Source organism: Ranitomeya variabilis, chromosome 7 (genome assembly GCF_051348905.1).
Source record: "Ranitomeya variabilis isolate aRanVar5 chromosome 7, aRanVar5.hap1, whole genome shotgun sequence".
Lineage (NCBI taxonomy): Eukaryota > Metazoa > Chordata > Amphibia > Anura > Dendrobatidae > Ranitomeya > Ranitomeya variabilis.
The window spans coordinates 92,700,030-92,714,019 of record NC_135238.1 but is presented as its reverse complement, the minus strand read 5'-3'; the positions used below and the strand labels follow the sequence as shown (position 1 = coordinate 92,714,019).

Below are 13,990 nucleotides of genomic sequence, written 5' to 3'. Positions count from 1 at the left end.
AAACAAAGCACTGCTGAGATTTCAACTCAGTGTCTCTTGTTTACAAGACAGGCGCTTTAACCAACTAAGCCACAGTGCCACATGCTTATGATACAGAATAGGCAGATAGAAGGAATGCCACGGCAAGGACAAAAGTAGGAAAAATTAGGAATGATTGAAAAGATAGGAAGTTTGTTTCTGAGATGATGAAAACAAAGCACTGCTGAGATTTCAACTCAGTGTCTCTTGTTTACAAGACAGGCGCTTTAACCAACTAAGCCACAGTGCCACATGCTTATGATGCAGAATAGGCAGATAGAAGGAATGCCACGGCAAGGACAAAAGTAGGAAACATTAGGAATGATTGCAAAGATAGGAAGTTTGTTTCTGAGATGATGAAAACAAAGCACTGCTGAGATTTCAACTCAGTGTCTCTTGTTTACAAGACAGTCACCTTAACCAACAGGGTCACATGCTTACCACATGTATTAAATGCTGAGCACTGGTTCATTTCTTACGCAGAAGAAACTCTTAATCTCACAATTGCACTATCAGTAGAGACGTAGCCATGGCAAGTTTGTGAGACGATGATGGAAACAAGGCATTGCTGAGATTCGAACTCAGGGTCTCCTGTTTAAAAGACAGACGCTTTAACCAACTAAGCCACAGTGCCACATGCTTATGATACAGAATAGGCAGATAGAAGGAATGCCACGGCAAGGACAAAAGTAGGAAACATTAGGAATGATTGAAAAGATAGGAAGTTTGTTTCTGAGATGATGAAAACAAAGCACTGCTGAGATTTCAACTCAGTGTCTCTTGTTTACAAGACAGTCGCCTTAACCAACTAAGACAGGGTCACATGCTTACCACATGTATTAAATGCTGAGCACTGGTTCATTTCTTATGCAGAAGAAATTCATAATCTCACACTTGCACTATCAGTAGAGACGTAGCCATGGCAAGTTTGAGAGACGATGATGGAAAAAAGGCACTGCTGAGATTCGAACTCAGGGTCTCCTGTTTACAAGACAGGCGCTTTAACCAACTAAGCCACAGTGCCACATGCTTATGATACAGAATAGGCAGATAGAAGGAATGCCACGGCAAGGACAAAAGTAGGAAACATTAGGAATGATTGAAAAGATAGGAAGTTTGATTCTGAGATGATGAAAACAAAGCACTGCTGAGATTTCAACTCAGTGTCTCTTGTTTACAAGACAGTCACCTTAACCAACAGGGTGACATGCTTACCACATGTATTAAATGCTGAGCACTGGTTCATTTCTTATGCAGAAGAAACTCTTAATCTCACAATTGCACTATCAGTAGAGACGTAGCCATGCCAAGTTTGTGAGATGATGATGAAAACAAAGCACTGCTGAGATTTCAACTCAGTGTCTCTTGTTTACAAGACAGGCGCTTTAACCAACTAAGCCACAGTGCCACATGCTTATGATACAGAATAGGCATGATAGAAAAGATAGGAGGTTTGTTTCTGAGATGATGAAAATAAAGCACTGCTGAGATTTCAACTCAGTGTCTCTTGTTTACAAGACAGGAGCCTTAACCAACTAAGCCACAGGGTCACATGCATTAAAACCTGAGCACTGGTTCATTTCATATGCAGAAGAAACTCTTAATCTCACAATTGCACTATCAGTAGAGACGTAGCCATGCCAAGTTTGTGAGATGATGATGGAAACAAGGCACTGCTGAGATTCGAACTCAGGGTCTCCTGTTTACAAGACAGGCGCTTTAACCAACTAAGCCACAGTGCCACATGCTTATGATACAGAATAGGCAGATAGAAGGAATGCCACGGCAAGGACAAAAGTAGGAAACATTAGGAATGATTGCGAAGATAGGAAGTTTGTTTCTGAGATGATGAAAACAAAGCACTGCTGAGATTTCAACTCAGTGTCTCTTGTTTACAAGACAGGAGCCTTAACCAACTAAGCCACAGGGTCACATGCATTAAAACCTGAGCACTGGTTCATTTCATATGCAGAAGAAACTCTTAATCTCACAATTGCACTATCAGTAGAGACGTAGCCATGCCAAGTTTGTGAGATGATGATGATGGAAACAAGGCACTGCTGAGATTCGAACTCAGGGTCTCCTGTTTACAAGACAGGCGCTTTAACCAACTAAGCCACAGTGCCACATGCTTATGATACAGAATAGGCAGATAGAAGGAATGCCACGGCAAGGACAAAAGTAGGAAACATTAGGAATGATTGAAAAGATAGGAAGTTTGTTTCTGAGATGATGAAAACAAAGCACTGCTGAGATTTCAACTCAGTGTCTCTTGTTTACAAGACAGGCGCTTTAACCAACTAAGCCACAGTGCCACATGCTTATGATCCAGAATAGGCAGATAGAAGGAATGCCACGGCAAGGACAAAAGTAGGAAACATTAGGAATGATTGAAAAGATAGGAAGTTTGTTTCTGAGATGATGAAAACAAAGCACTGCTGAGATTTCAACTCAGTGTCTCTTGTTTACAAGACAGTCGCCTTAACCAACTAAGCCACAGGGTCACATGCATTAAAACCTGAGCACTGGTTCATTTCTTATGCAGAAGAAACTCTTAATCTCACAATTGCACTACCAGTAGAGACGTAGCCATGCCAAGTTTGTGAGATGATGGAAACAAGGCACTGCTGAGATTCGAACTCAGGGTCTCCTGTTTACAAGACAGGCGCTTTAACCAACTAAGCCACAGTGCCACATGCTTATGATACAGAATAGGCAGATAGAAGGGATGCCACGGCAAGGACAAAAGTAGGAAACATTAGGAATGATTGAAAAGATAGGAAGTTTGTTTCTGAGATGATGAAAACAAAGCACTGCTGAGATTTCAACTCAGTGTCTCTTGTTTACAAGACAGGCGCTTTAACCAACTAAGCCACAGTGCCACATGCTTATGATACAGAATAGGCAGATAGAAGGAATGCCACGGCAAGGACAAAAGTAGGAAACATTAGGAATGATTGAAAAGATAGGAAGTTTGTTTCTGAGATGATGAAAACAAAGCACTGCTGAGATTTCAACTCAGTGTCTCTTGTTTACAAGACAGTCGCCTTAACCAACTAAGCCACAGGGTCACATGCATTAAAACCTGAGCACTGGTTCATTTCTTATGCAGAAGAAACTCTTAATCTCACAATTGCACTACCAGTAGAGACGTAGCCATGCCAAGTTTGTGAGATGATGGAAACAAGGCACTGCTGAGATTCGAACTCAGGGTCTCCTGTTTACAAGACAGGCGCTTTAACCAACTAAGCCACAGTGCCACATGCTTATGATACAGAATAGGCAGATAGAAGGGATGCCACGGCAAGGACAAAAGTAGGAAACATTAGGAATGATTGAAAAGATAGGAAGTTTGTTTCTGAGATGATGAAAACAAAGCACTGCTGAGATTTCAACTCAGTGTCTCTTGTTTACAAGACAGGCGCTTTAACCAACTAAGCCACAGTGCCACATGCTTATGATACAGAATAGGCAGATAGAAGGAATGCCACGGCAAGGACAAAAGTAGGAAAAATTAGGAATGATTGAAAAGATAGGAAGTTTGTTTCTGAGATGATGAAAACAAAGCACTGCTGAGATTTCAACTCAGTGTCTCTTGTTTACAAGACAGGCGCTTTAACCAACTAAGCCACAGTGCCACATGCTTATGATGCAGAATAGGCAGATAGAAGGAATGCCACGGCAAGGACAAAAGTAGGAAACATTAGGAATGATTGCAAAGATAGGAAGTTTGTTTCTGAGATGATGAAAACAAAGCACTGCTGAGATTTCAACTCAGTGTCTCTTGTTTACAAGACAGTCGCCTTAACCAACTAAGCCACAGGGTCACATGCTTACCACATGTATTAAAACCTGAGCACTGGTTCATTTCTTATGCAGAAGAATCTCTTAATCTCACAATTGCACTATCAGTAGAGACGTAGCCATGGTAAATTTGTGAGATGATGATGGAAACAAAGAACTGCTGAGATTCAAACTCAGTGTCTCCTGTTCACAAGACAGGCGCTTTAACCAACTAAGCCACAGCGCCACATGCTTACGATACAGAGTAGGTATGATAGAAAAGATAGGAGGTTTGTTTCTGAGATGATGAAAACAAAGCACTGCTGAGATTTGAACTCAGGGTCTCACATTTACAAGACAGGCGCCTTATCCAACTAAGCCACAGCGCCACATGCTTACGATACAGAGTAGGCATGATAGAAAAGATAGGAGGTTTGTTTCTGAGATGATGAAAACAAAGCACTCCTGAGAGTTGAACTCAGGGTCTCACGTTTACAAGACAGGTGCTTTAACCAACTAAGCCACAGGGTCACATGCTTACAACATGTATTGAAACCTGAGCACTGGTTCATTTCTTATGCAGAAGAAACTCTTAATCTCACAATTGCACTATCAGTAGAGACGTAGCCATGGCAAGTTTGTGAGATGATGATGGAAACAAGGTACTGCTGAGATTCGAACTCAGGGTCTTCTGTTTAAAAGACAGACGCTTTAACCAACTAAGCCACAGTGCCACATGCTTATGAAACAGAATAGGCAGATAGAAGGAATGCCACGGCAAGGACAAAAGTAGGAAACATTAGGAATGATTGAAAAGATAGGAAGTTTGTTTCTGAGATGATGAAAACTAAGTACTGCTGAGATTTCAACTCAGTGTCTCTTGTTTACAAGACAGTCGCCTTAACCAACTAAGCCACAGGGTCACATGCTTACCACATGTATTAAATGCTGAGCACTGGTTCATTTCTTATGCAGAAGAAACTCTTAATCTCACAATTGCACTATCAGTAGAGATGTAGCCATGCCAAGTTTGTGAGATGATGATGGAAACAAAGCACTGCTGAGATTCGAACTCAGGGTCTCCTGTTTACAAGACAGGCGCTTTAACCAACTAAGCCACAGTGCCACATGCTTATGATACAGAATAGGCAGATAGAAGGAATGCCACGGCAAGGACAAAAGTAGGAAACATTAGGAATGATTGAAAAGATAGGAAGTTTGTTTCTGAGATGATGAAAACAAAGCACTGCTGAGATTTCAACTCAGTGTCTCTTGTTTACAAGACAGGCGCTTTAACCAACTAAGCCACAGTGCCACATGCTTATGATACAGAATAGGCAGATAGAAGGAATGCCACGGCAAGGACAAAAGTAGGAAAAATTAGGAATGATTGAAAAGATAGGAAGTTTGTTTCTGAGATGATGAAAACAAAGCACTGCTGAGATTTCAACTCAGTGTCTCTTGTTTACAAGACAGGCGCTTTAACCAACTAAGCCACAGTGCCACATGCTTATGATACAGAATAGGCAGATAGAAGGAATGCCACGGCAAGGACAAAAGTAGGAAACATTAGGAATGATTGCAAAGATAGGAACTTTGTTTCTGAGATGATGAAAACAAAGCACTGCTGAGATTTCAACTCAGTGTCTCTTGTTTACAAGACAGGAGCCTTAACCAACTAAGCCACAGGGTCACATGCATTAAAACCTGAGCACTGGTTCATTTCATATGCAGAAGAAACTCTTAATCTCACAATTGCACTATCAGTAGAGACGTAGCCATGCCAAGTTTGTGAGATGATGATGGAGACAAGGCACTGCTGAGATTCGAACTCAGGGTCTCCTGTTGACAAGACAGGCGCTTTAACCAACTAAGCCACAGTGCCACATGCTTATGATACAGAATAGGCAGATAGAAGGAATGCCACGGCAAGGACAAAAGTAGGAAACATTAGAAATGAGTGAAAAGATAGGAAGTTTGTTTCTGAGATGATGAAAACAAAGCACTGCTGAGATTTCAACTCAGTGTCTCTTGTTTACAAGACAGTCGCCTTAACCAACTAAGCCACAGGGTCACATGCTTACGATACAGAGTAGGCATGATAGAAAAGATAGGAGGTTTGTTTCTGAGATGATGAAAACAAAGCACTGCTGAGATTTGAACTCAGGGTCTCACGTTTACAAGACAGGTGCTTTAACCAACTAAGCCACAGGGTCACATGCTTATGATACAGAATAGGCAGATAGAAGGAATGCCACGGCAAGGACAAAAGTAGGAAACATTAGGAATGATTGAAAAGATATGAAGTTTGTTTCTGAGATGATGAAAACAAAGCACTGCTGAGATTTCAACTCAGTGTCACTTGTTTACAAGACAGGCACTTTAACCAACTAAGCCACAGTGCCACATGCTTATGATACAGAATAGGCAGATAGAAGGAATGCCATGGCAAGGACAAAAGTAGGAAACATTAGGAATGATTGAAAAGATAGAAAGTTTGTTTCTGAGATGATGAAAACAAAGCACTGCTGAGATTTCAACTCAGTGTCTCTTGTTTACAAGACAGTCGCCTTAACCAACTAAGCCACAGGGTCACATGCTTACGATACAGAGTAGGCATGATAGAAAAGATAGGAGGTTTGTTTCTGGGATGATGACAACAAAGCACTGCTGAGATTTGAACTCAGGGTCTCACGTTTACAAGACAGGTGCTTTAACCAACTAAGCCACAGGGTCACATGCTTACAACATGTATTGAAACCTGAGCACTGGTTCATTTCTTATGCAGAAGAAACTCTTAATCTCACAATTGCACTACCAGTAGAGACGTAGCCATGCCAAGTTTGTGAGATGATGGAAACAAGGCACTGCTGAGATTCGAACTCAGGGTCTCCTGTTTACAAGACAGGCGCTTTAACCAACTAAGCCACAGTGCCACATGCTTATGATACAGAATAGGCAGATAGAAGGGATGCCACGGCAAGGACAAAAGTAGGAAACATTAGGAATGATTGAAAAGATAGGAAGTTTGTTTCTGAGATGATGAAAACAAAGCACTGCTGAGATTTCAACTCAGTGTCTCTTGTTTACAAGACAGGCGCTTTAACCAACTAAGCCACAGTGCCACATGCTTATGATACAGAATAGGCAGATAGAAGGAATGCCACGGCAAGGACAAAAGTAGGAAACATTAGGAATGATTGAAAAGATAGGAAGTTTGTTTCTGAGATGATGAAAACAAAGCACTGCTGAGATTTCAACTCAGTGTCTCTTGTTTACAAGACAGTCGCCTTAACCAACTAAGCCACAGGGTCACATGCATTAAAACCTGAGCACTGGTTCATTTCTTATGCAGAAGAAACTCTTAATCTCACAATTGCACTACCAGTAGAGACGTAGCCATGCCAAGTTTGTGAGATGATGGAAACAAGGCACTGCTGAGATTCGAACTCAGGGTCTCCTGTTTACAAGACAGGCGCTTTAACCAACTAAGCCACAGTGCCACATGCTTATGATACAGAATAGGCAGATAGAAGGAATGCCACGGCAAGGACAAAAGTAGGAAACATTAGGAATGATTGCAAAGATAGGAACTTTGTTTCTGAGATGATGAAAACAAAGCACTGCTGAGATTTCAACTCAGTGTCTCTTGTTTACAAGACAGGAGCCTTAACCAACTAAGCCACAGGGTCACATGCATTAAAACCTGAGCACTGGTTCATTTCATATGCAGAAGAAACTCTTAATCTCACTATCAGTAGAGACGTAGCCATGCCAAGTTTGTGAGATGATGATGGAGACAAGGCACTGCTGAGATTCGAACTCAGGGTCTCCTGTTGACAAGACAGGCGCTTTAACCAACTAAGCCACAGTGCCACATGCTTATGATACAGAATAGGCAGATAGAAGGAATGCCACGGCAAGGACAAAAGTAGGAAACATTAGAAATGAGTGAAAAGATAGGAAGTTTGTTTCTGAGATGATGAAAACAAAGCACTGCTGAGATTTCAACTCAGTGTCTCTTGTTTACAAGACAGTCGCCTTAACCAACTAAGCCACAGGGTCACATGCTTACGATACAGAGTAGGCATGATAGAAAAGATAGGAGGTTTGTTTCTGAGATGATGAAAACAAAGCACTGCTGAGATTTGAACTCAGGGTCTCACGTTTACAAGACAGGTGCTTTAACCAACTAAGCCACAGGGTCACATGCTTATGATACAGAATAGGCAGATAGAAGGAATGCCACGGCAAGGACAAAAGTAGGAAACATTAGGAATGATTGAAAAGATATGAAGTTTGTTTCTGAGATGATGAAAACAAAGCACTGCTGAGATTTCAACTCAGTGTCACTTGTTTACAAGACAGGCACTTTAACCAACTAAGCCACAGTGCCACATGCTTATGATACAGAATAGGCAGATAGAAGGAATGCCATGGCAAGGACAAAAGTAGGAAACATTAGGAATGATTGAAAAGATAGAAAGTTTGTTTCTGAGATGATGAAAACAAAGCACTGCTGAGATTTCAACTCAGTGTCTCTTGTTTACAAGACAGTCGCCTTAACCAACTAAGCCACAGGGTCACATGCTTACGATACAGAGTAGGCATGATAGAAAAGATAGGAGGTTTGTTTCTGGGATGATGACAACAAAGCACTGCTGAGATTTGAACTCAGGGTCTCACGTTTACAAGACAGGTGCTTTAACCAACTAAGCCACAGGGTCACATGCTTACAACATGTATTGAAACCTGAGCACTGGTTCATTTCTTATGCAGAAGAAACTCTTAATCTCACAATTGCACTATCAGTAGAGACGTAGCCATGCCAAGTTTGTGAGATGATGATGGAAACAAGGCACTGCTGAGATTCGAACTCAGGGTCCCCTGTTTACAAGACAGGCGCTTTAACCAACTAAGCCACAGTGCCACATGCTTATGATACAGAATAGGCAGATAGAAGGAATGCCACGGCAAGGACAAAAGTAGGAAAAATTAGGAATGATTGAAAAGATAGGAAGTTTGTTTCTGAGATGATGAAAACAAAGCACTGCTGAGATTTCAACTCAGTGTCTCTTGTTTACAAGACAGGCGCTTTAACCAACTAAGCCACAGTGCCACATGCTTATGATACAGAATAGGCAGATAGAAGGAATGCCACGGCAAGGACAAAAGTAGGAAACATTAGGAATGATTGCAAAGATAGGAACTTTGTTTCTGAGATGATGAAAACAAAGCACTGCTGAGATTTCAACTCAGTGTCTCTTGTTTACAAGACAGGAGCCTTAACCAACTAAGCCACAGGGTCACATGCATTAAAACCTGAGCACTGGTTCATTTCATATGCAGAAGAAACTCTTAATCTCACAATTGCACTATCAGTAGAGACGTAGCCATGCCAAGTTTGTGAGATGATGATGGAGACAAGGCACTGCTGAGATTCGAACTCAGGGTCTCCTGTTGACAAGACAGGCGCTTTAACCAACTAAGCCACAGTGCCACATGCTTATGATACAGAATAGGCAGATAGAAGGAATGCCACGGCAAGGACAAAAGTAGGAAACATTAGAAATGAGTGAAAAGATAGGAAGTTTGTTTCTGAGATGATGAAAACAAAGCACTGCTGAGATTTCAACTCAGTGTCTCTTGTTTACAAGACAGTCGCCTTAACCAACTAAGCCACAGGGTCACATGCTTACGATACAGAGTAGGCATGATAGAAAAGATAGGAGGTTTGTTTCTGAGATGATGAAAACAAAGCACTGCTGAGATTTGAACTCAGGGTCTCACGTTTACAAGACAGGTGCTTTAACCAACTAAGCCACAGGGTCACATGCTTATGATACAGAATAGGCAGATAGAAGGAATGCCACGGCAAGGACAAAAGTAGGAAACATTAGGAATGATTGAAAAGATATGAAGTTTGTTTCTGAGATGATGAAAACAAAGCACTGCTGAGATTTCAACTCAGTGTCACTTGTTTACAAGACAGGCACTTTAACCAACTAAGCCACAGTGCCACATGCTTATGATACAGAATAGGCAGATAGAAGGAATGCCATGGCAAGGACAAAAGTAGGAAACATTAGGAATGATTGAAAAGATAGAAAGTTTGTTTCTGAGATGATGAAAACAAAGCACTGCTGAGATTTCAACTCAGTGTCTCTTGTTTACAAGACAGTCGCCTTAACCAACTAAGCCACAGGGTCACATGCTTACGATACAGAGTAGGCATGATAGAAAAGATAGGAGGTTTGTTTCTGGGATGATGACAACAAAGCACTGCTGAGATTTGAACTCAGGGTCTCACGTTTACAAGACAGGTGCTTTAACCAACTAAGCCACAGGGTCACATGCTTACGACATGTATTGAAACCTGAGCACTGGTTCATTTCTTATGCAGAAGAAACTCTTAATCTCACAATTGCACTATCAGTAGAGACGTAGCCATGCCAAGTTTGTGAGATGATGATGGAAACAAGGCACTGCTGAGATTCGAACTCAGGGTCCCCTGTTTACAAGACAGGCGCTTTAACCAACTAAGCCACAGTGCCACATGCTTATGATACAGAATAGGCAGATAGAAGGAATGCCACGGCAAGGACAAAAGTAGGAAAAATTAGGAATGATTGAAAAGATAGGAAGTTTGTTTCTGAGATGATGAAAACAAAGCACTGCTGAGATTTCAACTCAGTGTCTCTTGTTTACAAGACAGGCGCTTTAACCAACTAAGCCACAGTGCCACATGCTTATGATACAGAATAGGCAGATAGAAGGAATGCCACGGCAAGGACAAAAGTAGGAAACATTAGGAATGATTGCAAAGATAGGAAGTTTGTTTCTGAGATGATGAAAACAAAGCACTGCTGAGATTTCAACTCAGTGTCTCTTGTTTACAAGACAGGCGCTTTAACCAACTAAGCCACAGTGCCACATGCTTATGATACAGAATAGGCAGATAGAAGGAATGGCACGGCAAGGACAAAAGTAGGAAACATTAGGAATGATTGCAAAGATAGGAAGTTTGTTTCTGAGATGATGAAAACAAAGCACTGCTGAGATTTCAACTCAGTGTCTCTTGTTTACAAGACAGTCGCCTTAACCAACTAAGCCACAGGGTCACATGCTTACGATACAGAGTAGGCATGATAGAAAAGATAGGAGGTTTGTTTCTGAGATGATGAAAACAAAGCACTGCTGAGATTTGAACTCAGGGTCTCACGTTTACAAGACAGGTGCTTTAACCAACTAAGCCACAGGGTCACATGCTTATGATACAGAATAGGCAGATAGAAGGAATGCCACGGCAAGGACAAAAGTAGGAAACATTAGGAATGATTGAAAAGATATGAAGTTTGTTTCTGAGATGATGAAAACAAAGCACTGCTGAGATTTCAACTCAGTGTCTCTTGTTTACAAGACAGTCGCCTTAACCAACTAAGCCACAGGGTCACATGCTTACGATACAGAGTAGGCATGATAGAAAAGATAGGAGGTTTGTTTCTGAGATGATGAAAACAAAGCACTGCTGAGATTTGAACTCAGGGTCTCACGTTTACAAGACAGGTGCTTTAACCAACTAAGCCACAGGGTCACATGCTTATGATACAGAATAGGCAGATAGAAGGAATGCCACGGCAAGGACAAAAGTAGGAAACATTAGGAATGATTGAAAAGATATGAAGTTTGTTTCTGAGATGATGAAAACAAAGCACTGCTGAGATTTCAACTCAGTGTCACTTGTTTACAAGACAGGCACTTTAACCAACTAAGCCACAGTGCCACATGCTTATGATACAGAATAGGCAGATAGAAGGAATGCCATGGCAAGGACAAAAGTAGGAAACATTAGGAATGATTGAAAAGATAGAAAGTTTGTTTCTGAGATGATGAAAACAAAGCACTGCTGAGATTTCAACTCAGCGTCTCTTGTTTACAAGACAGTCGCCTTAACCAACTAAGCCACAGGGTCACATGCTTACGATACAGAGTAGGCATGATAGAAAAGATAGGAGGTTTGTTTCTGGGATGATGACAACAAAGCACTGCTGAGATTTGAACTCAGGGTCTCACGTTTACAAGACAGGTGCTTAAACCAACTAAGCCACAGGGTCACATGCTTACAACATGTATTGAAACCTGAGCACTGGTTCATTTCTTATGCAGAAGAAACTCTTAATCTCACAATTGCACTACCAGTAGAGACGTAGCCATGCCAAGTTTGTGAGATGATGGAAACAAGGCACTGCTGAGATTCGAACTCAGGGTCTCCTGTTGACAAGACAGGTGCTTTAACCAACTAAGCCACAGTGCCACATGCTTATGATACAGAATAGGCAGATAGAAGGGATGCCACGGCAAGGACAAAAGTAGGAAACATTAGGAATGATTGAAAAGATAGGAAGTTTGTTTCTGAGATGATGAAAACAAAGCACTGCTGAGATTTCAACTCAGTGTCTCTTGTTTACAAGACAGGCGCTTTAACCAACTAAGCCACAGTGCCACATGCTTATGATACAGAATAGGCAGATAGAAGGAATGCCACGGCAAGGACAAAAGTAGGAAACATTAGGAATGATTGAAAAGATAGGAAGTTTGTTTCTGAGATGATGAAAACAAAGCACTGCTGAGATTTCAACTCAGTGTCTCTTGTTTACAAGACAGTCGCCTTAACCAACTAAGCCACAGGGTCACATGCATTAAAACCTGAGCACTGGTTCATTTCTTATGCAGAAGAAACTCTTAATCTCACAATTGCACTACCAGTAGAGACGTAGCCATGCCAAGTTTGTGAGATGATGGAAACAAGGCACTGCTGAGATTCGAACTCAGGGTCTCCTGTTTACAAGACAGGCGCTTTAACCAACTAAGCCACAGTGCCACATGCTTATGATACAGAATAGGCAGATAGAAGGAATGCCACGGCAAGGACAAAAGTAGGAAACATTAGGAATGATTGCAAAGATAGGAACTTTGTTTCTGAGATGATGAAAACAAAGCACTGCTGAGATTTCAACTCAGTGTCTCTTGTTTACAAGACAGGAGCCTTAACCAACTAAGCCACAGGGTCACATGCATTAAAACCTGAGCACTGGTTCATTTCATATGCAGAAGAAACTCTTAATCTCACAATTGCACTATCAGTAGAGACGTAGCCATGCCAAGTTTGTGAGATGATGATGGAGACAAGGCACTGCTGAGATTCGAACTCAGGGTCTCCTGTTGACAAGACAGGCGCTTTAACCAACTAAGCCACAGTGCCACATGCTTATGATACAGAATAGGCAGATAGAAGGAATGCCACGGCAAGGACAAAAGTAGGAAACATTAGAAATGAGTGAAAAGATAGGAAGTTTGTTTCTGAGATGATGAAAACAAAGCACTGCTGAGATTTCAACTCAGTGTCTCTTGTTTACAAGACAGTCGCCTTAACCAACTAAGCCACAGGGTCACATGCTTACGATACAGAGTAGGCATGATAGAAAAGATAGGAGGTTTGTTTCTGAGATGATGAAAACAAAGCACTGCTGAGATTTGAACTCAGGGTCTCACGTTTACAAGACAGGTGCTTTAACCAACTAAGCCACAGGGTCACATGCTTATGATACAGAATAGGCAGATAGAAGGAATGCCACGGCAAGGACAAAAGTAGGAAACATTAGGAATGATTGAAAAGATATGAAGTTTGTTTCTGAGATGATGAAAACAAAGCACTGCTGAGATTTCAACTCAGTGTCACTTGTTTACAAGACAGGCACTTTAACCAACTAAGCCACAGTGCCACATGCTTATGATACAGAATAGGCAGATAGAAGGAATGCCATGGCAAGGACAAAAGTAGGAAACATTAGGAATGATTGAAAAGATAGAAAGTTTGTTTCTGAGATGATGAAAACAAAGCACTGCTGAGATTTCAACTCAGTGTCTCTTGTTTACAAGACAGTCGCCTTAACCAACTAAGCCACAGCGTCACATGCTTACGATACAGAGTAGGCATGATAGAAAAGATAGGAGGTTTGTTTCTGGGATGATGACAACAAAGCACTGCTGAGATTTGAACTCAGGGTCTCACGTTTACAAGACAGGTGCTTTAACCAACTAAGCCACAGGGTCACATGCTTACAACATGTATTGAAACCTGAGCACTGGTTCATTTCTTATGCAGAAGAAACTCTTAATCTCACAATTG

At 41.4% G+C, this 13,990-nt stretch overlaps 16 non-coding genes across 16 annotated transcripts; all 16 read right to left on the bottom strand.

Annotated features, from left to right (window-relative positions):
• Positions 1-968: 968 nt before the first annotated feature.
• On the bottom strand, positions 969-1,042 carry TRNAT-UGU (transfer RNA threonine (anticodon UGU)). Its single transcript has one exon. It is a non-coding gene; the product is annotated as a tRNA-Thr (tRNA).
• Positions 1,043-1,686: 644 nt separating this feature from the next.
• On the bottom strand, positions 1,687-1,760 carry TRNAT-UGU (transfer RNA threonine (anticodon UGU)). Its single transcript has one exon. It is a non-coding gene; the product is annotated as a tRNA-Thr (tRNA).
• A 310-nt stretch (positions 1,761-2,070) lies between these two features.
• On the bottom strand, positions 2,071-2,144 carry TRNAT-UGU (transfer RNA threonine (anticodon UGU)). The gene has a single exon. It is a non-coding gene; the product is annotated as a tRNA-Thr (tRNA).
• Positions 2,145-2,637: 493 nt separating this feature from the next.
• On the bottom strand, positions 2,638-2,711 carry TRNAT-UGU (transfer RNA threonine (anticodon UGU)). The gene has a single exon. It is a non-coding gene; the product is annotated as a tRNA-Thr (tRNA).
• A 493-nt stretch (positions 2,712-3,204) lies between these two features.
• On the bottom strand, positions 3,205-3,278 carry TRNAT-UGU (transfer RNA threonine (anticodon UGU)). Its single transcript has one exon. It is a non-coding gene; the product is annotated as a tRNA-Thr (tRNA).
• A 1,575-nt stretch (positions 3,279-4,853) lies between these two features.
• On the bottom strand, positions 4,854-4,927 carry TRNAT-UGU (transfer RNA threonine (anticodon UGU)). Its single transcript has one exon. It is a non-coding gene; the product is annotated as a tRNA-Thr (tRNA).
• A 685-nt stretch (positions 4,928-5,612) lies between these two features.
• Positions 5,613-5,686, bottom strand: TRNAT-UGU (transfer RNA threonine (anticodon UGU)). The gene has a single exon. It is a non-coding gene; the product is annotated as a tRNA-Thr (tRNA).
• Positions 5,687-6,663: 977 nt separating this feature from the next.
• TRNAT-UGU (transfer RNA threonine (anticodon UGU)) lies at positions 6,664-6,737 on the bottom strand. The gene has a single exon. It is a non-coding gene; the product is annotated as a tRNA-Thr (tRNA).
• A 493-nt stretch (positions 6,738-7,230) lies between these two features.
• On the bottom strand, positions 7,231-7,304 carry TRNAT-UGU (transfer RNA threonine (anticodon UGU)). Its single transcript has one exon. It is a non-coding gene; the product is annotated as a tRNA-Thr (tRNA).
• A 299-nt stretch (positions 7,305-7,603) lies between these two features.
• On the bottom strand, positions 7,604-7,677 carry TRNAT-UGU (transfer RNA threonine (anticodon UGU)). The gene has a single exon. It is a non-coding gene; the product is annotated as a tRNA-Thr (tRNA).
• Positions 7,678-8,657: 980 nt separating this feature from the next.
• Positions 8,658-8,731, bottom strand: TRNAT-UGU (transfer RNA threonine (anticodon UGU)). Its single transcript has one exon. It is a non-coding gene; the product is annotated as a tRNA-Thr (tRNA).
• Positions 8,732-9,227: 496 nt separating this feature from the next.
• On the bottom strand, positions 9,228-9,301 carry TRNAT-UGU (transfer RNA threonine (anticodon UGU)). The gene has a single exon. It is a non-coding gene; the product is annotated as a tRNA-Thr (tRNA).
• Positions 9,302-10,281: 980 nt separating this feature from the next.
• TRNAT-UGU (transfer RNA threonine (anticodon UGU)) lies at positions 10,282-10,355 on the bottom strand. Its single transcript has one exon. It is a non-coding gene; the product is annotated as a tRNA-Thr (tRNA).
• Positions 10,356-12,041: 1,686 nt separating this feature from the next.
• On the bottom strand, positions 12,042-12,115 carry TRNAT-UGU (transfer RNA threonine (anticodon UGU)). The gene has a single exon. It is a non-coding gene; the product is annotated as a tRNA-Thr (tRNA).
• Positions 12,116-12,608: 493 nt separating this feature from the next.
• TRNAT-UGU (transfer RNA threonine (anticodon UGU)) lies at positions 12,609-12,682 on the bottom strand. The gene has a single exon. It is a non-coding gene; the product is annotated as a tRNA-Thr (tRNA).
• A 307-nt stretch (positions 12,683-12,989) lies between these two features.
• Positions 12,990-13,063, bottom strand: TRNAT-UGU (transfer RNA threonine (anticodon UGU)). Its single transcript has one exon. It is a non-coding gene; the product is annotated as a tRNA-Thr (tRNA).
• Positions 13,064-13,990: the final 927 nt, after the last annotated feature.